Source organism: Cervus canadensis, chromosome 16, assembly GCF_019320065.1.
Source record: "Cervus canadensis isolate Bull #8, Minnesota chromosome 16, ASM1932006v1, whole genome shotgun sequence".
NCBI classification, from domain to species: Eukaryota; Metazoa; Chordata; class Mammalia; order Artiodactyla; family Cervidae; genus Cervus; species Cervus canadensis.
This window is the reverse complement of record NC_057401.1, coordinates 7,619,433-7,624,165: the sequence shown is the minus strand read 5'-3', so window position 1 is coordinate 7,624,165 and position 4,733 is coordinate 7,619,433.

The window sequence follows — 4,733 nt, the reverse complement described above, 5'->3', positions numbered from 1 at the left end:
AGTCCATGGGGTCGCTGGGAGTCGGACACGACTGAGTGACTTCTCTTTCACTCTTCACTTTCATGCATTGGAGAAGGAAATGGCAACCCACTCCAGTGTTCTTGCCTGGAGAATCCCAGGGACAGGGGAGCCTGGTGGGCTGCCGTCTCTGGGGTCGGACACGACTGAAGTGACTTAGCAGCAGCAGCAGCTCAAAAGCCAGTACCATGGCTTCTACATGCGTCAGGCAGTGAGCTTGTGCTGTTACAGGAGGAGCTGATTAAGGTTTGTCAGGAAAGAAGTCTGCTAGAGGCTGAGAGTGGCCAGGCTGAGGTAAGTTAACAAAACCCAGTGGGAATCTGAATTTCTGTCGGGCTGAAGCAGCTGGCTGAGAGGAAGACTCATCCTCAGGTGAATACGAAGGACTGAACTGGGGTCTTGTACTGCTTGGCAGAAGTAGCGGTGATAATAATAAAATAGTACTAGCTATAGCTCCGATTGATTGTTTACTATGTGCCAGTAATGTTACACACATTTTTGGAAATCTTAGAAAAACCCTCAAAGATAATGTGATTATTCTAAATTTACAGGTGATGGAACAGGCTCAGAAAAAATGTTGTTCAAATCAGGAGCTGAATCCAGGTCAGAATAATTCTAAAACTCCAATTATTTCCACTATGTTATGAATCTTATATATGTACTCATTTGAAGAGAGAATGGATTTGTAAAGTGAATGAATAAGTGAACCCATGAATTCTATTCAAGTCTAAAATAGGTTTCCTGATAAAAGGACTCATCTCTCTCAAATCTCGAGAATTGTATGAGTCTCTTATCCACACTAACTGCCCCTCTTCCTCTGTTACTGTTTCACTGCCTCACCTTCCATAATGTTAAAAAACAAGTGATTAAGATGCACAACAGGGAGGGTTAACTGGCTGCAAGCCTGGATTCTTGCTCGGCAGCCTCGCTCACGGAAACCCTGGGGATGGAGACGGGCCCATGGCCACCATGCGGACCTGGCTGTGTTGATATCCCGGGGTCACTGACTTGCCTTTGCCCAGTTTCCACTAAAGGCCACTGATTGAGGTGGTGAATGGACAGGAAGACTTGTGACTTAGGTGTGGAGAAGCGTCGTTCCACAGCCTGCCATCCGTGGTGATGTAGTCTGTTCCCAGAAATGCACTGTTGATGTGAATACTCAAATGGCTGGAAATATTAACAGCTAATCCAAACCATCAGAATGGTTGGCTCCAAGTCTAACAAAGAAGGATAAACAAAATCTTTCTAAACTAGGGAATAGCTTTGGATTATTTTTCTTTGCTTTTCCAACTCATCAGAGATAAGCTTTCATCACCAGAATGTTTTATTAATATTTTTCTAATTGGCTTTATTATTTTGTTATTTTGTTAATCAAGCTAATCACAAGCATAGCATCTTTATATCTGTATTACTGATTGGTTTCTTTCAAACCATGTTGACATTTCAGCTGTTTTTGAACCAACTTTTTTCTTTCTTTCTTTTGATGAAATGGGTCATGTCTTATTGGCTTCTTTGAAGGTTGGCTGCCTTTTTAGGAACATTTTAATCATACTGATTAGTGTGCTTATGAAATGTATAGTGAGGACAGATTCATAGGAGGCTGGAGTGGAGAAGAAGGAAATAATTATCTGCCTAGTGTAAAATGTGTACTTGAAATGTTCTGTGTAAGCTGCCAACTATAAAAGGTCACGAAATAATGGTGTGAGCTATTTAGGAGAACACAGTTGTTTTGCGTCTGGTCTCAGCCTATGGATAGTGATGTTCTCAGTGAAAAATGTCTGGGGGTGCTCACCCTGGCAGCTCCTACTTCTTGAGAGACCCCCCATAGTCATTTCCCCAACCAATGTTGTTGGTTGTGGAATGGACCTGCCCTCGGGTTCTTATTACAGTTGCAAATTGTACCTCAGCAACAACTGATTGCATTAGGGAACTTTGAAAAAATAAGTTTTATTATTCAAAAGTCCTGGAGGGTTGAGAGCACACCTGGGGTCACACAGCGGGGTTGGGTGTGGAGCAGTGAGACCCAGGGCTCTGCCTTTACTGGGGTGGAAGGCAGAGTGCCTAGGGTTTCACAGGTTAGGTTTATTGGTGAATTCTAAAGCTAGTGTGAGAATATAACCTAGTTCTTAGTATTATTTAGGGCTTCCCTGGTGGCACAGTGGTAAAGAATCCACCTGCCAATGAAGGAGATATCCCTGGGTTGGGAAGATCCTCTGGAGAATGAAATGGCAACCCACTCTAGTATTCTTGCCTGGAAAATCCCATGGACAGAGGAGCCTGGCGGGCTACAGTCCATGGGATTGAAGAACAGTCAGACACAATTTAGCGACTAAACAACAAGGGGTCTTATTTTAAATGAACACTTGTTGCAGCTGTATCTTGCTTCAAAGAAGCTGTTACCCATTTCATCAAATCTAACCCAAGGTGCTTTTGAGACTGATGGTTTCTCCATCCTGCTGGAATGCAGTCAACGGAAAATTTCTTGTAATTACATCATGACATCATGGATAAGGAAATGGCAACCCAATCCAGTACTCACTCCTGCCTGGACAATCCCATGGACGGAGGAGCCTGGCAGGCTGCAGTCCATGGGGTCGCAGAGTCGGACACGACTGAGTGACTTCACTTTCTTTCTTTACATCATGACTGCCACCTGGCGGACAGTTGTTGTATGACATATTGACTGCATCCCGTTTTCCCAGATGGATGCTAATTTTAGAGGTAAAAATGAGAAAAAAAAAGAGTGTACTTTAGAATTGTTGAAACAGGATATATTTGCATAAAACATATTAATGACATTATTTTTTACATAAAATTTTCATATTAGATCCTTAAATAATGTCTCTGGTTTTTAAAAATATGGCTTGATTTATTAAATCCCAGTAGATGCACGACGTCGATGAAATGTCACTATTGCACAAAGGAGGTGACAGCTGCCAGTACAGCCTCACAGAAGCTGTGCTTGTTGCCTGCTGCTGCTCAGTCACTTCAGTCGTGTCCGGCTCTCTGCAACCCCATGGACGGCAGCCCACCAGGCTCCCCTGTCCCTGGGATCCTCCAGGCAAGAACACTGGAGTGGGTGCCTTTCACCTGTCGAGAGAAAAGGCTCTTACATCAGTATATAATTTAGTCCTGATCACCTTCCTTTTTCTCTCTCTCTCTTTCCTTTCAGAAAATATAGATAGAGAGTTATTCACAGTCAACTCCTTCCCTTTCAAGTAAGAAAGTTAGTAGCAGACCTCATGAGATAGGTAGCGGGTGCTTTTTGTCCCTCGGTGTGCCAAGGGGCAGCCCTCGGTACGTTTGTACTGTGAACATGCACACACGCTGGCTCCTACGGGAGGTCTGGTTCCTTTACTGTTTACTAGTTGTGTGAGCCTTGCACTTCTCTGGGTGTCAGTCTCCTTGACTGATGGATACACTCACCCATCCTCCCAGCTCTGAGGGACTCCTATGTGAAGCCAGTGAGGCGATGTGCAGATGCATTTTGGTATCTCTTAAAAGCTTTCTGCAAATGTTTAATGAAAATGACTGAAACAATTCTTGGAGAGTGTTTTGGCAAGTGTCTGAAGTGGTAGAAACAAAACTTCCCAATTTAAATTTTTTTTAAAGTAATTTTGGAACAGAATCCAAGGGTTGGATCTAAGTCTGTGTGTGGTTAAGAATTTGGCCAACTTTCAGGTTTAAAAATGATGACAAGCTGTTATCCTATGGGATGGCCATTGACCCCCTGGCAGTGATGGCATTCCATTGCCAGTGGGCAGGGACAGGTTGCTGGGAAGCCCACCCAAGAGCAGCCTCAACTTTCTCTTGGGTGTACGCTTACCTGGCAGGGGCATGGGGACTCCCTGGCATAAACCCCTTTCTTCAGGCAGCCAAACTTCAGAGCCCTCATAGTCTCCAAAATGAGCCCTTGAGGTTGTGGGAAGCTTGTGACTCAGGGACCCAGTGGGGAGCAGACTCAGGGCCCCTCGAAGCAGGTGAATGCTTCCGGGGCTTCCTCACTTGGGGATTCCTCTCTTCATCTCCTCTTGATGGCCCCAAATTGGAATAATCCTCCCCAGGTCCTGACTATTTGTCTGACAGAAGGATTGTAAGTGTGTGTGACCCTGGCACTGGGTGATGAAGAAAATCTGACCTCTGGGACCCGTGGGCTGCAAAAAATCTCCTTCGGTCATGATCATGGAAAGTTGTTTTTAGCGGCAATGAAAATCATGGCTGGTTTCTATTATTTGGTAACTAGGTTAGCCTGTTTACCAATTTTAGGGCAAAAACTTAATTGGAGACGATATGTGCTTATGCATATAGTTAACTTTATTAAAATGTCTCTATAATGAAACTATTATATAATGTGTGTATATATATGTGTGTGTGTCATGTTCATTCATCAGTATAAGCACATTGACATTTATGGGAAGTTTTGATTATTGGAAGTGACTGGCCATGGATGCACCTGAGCCATTCTGGTGCCGAATCTTAACCCCCTGGGAACCCCAAGGAACTAAGTATGACCCAGGCAGCTGATTTAACACCCACCAGCTTGGTTACTCAGGATTTACCTGCCGCTGCCCTCCAGGTAAAGTTGTCCAGGAGCCAGCAGAGTTTGGAAAACCCCTGCTGATACTTTAGGTGCCTTGAAGCCATTGGCTAAAACACAGAGAAGGTATCATTGGGTGGCTCCGGGATGTGACCCAAATATTCTTGTTTTGTAGAGT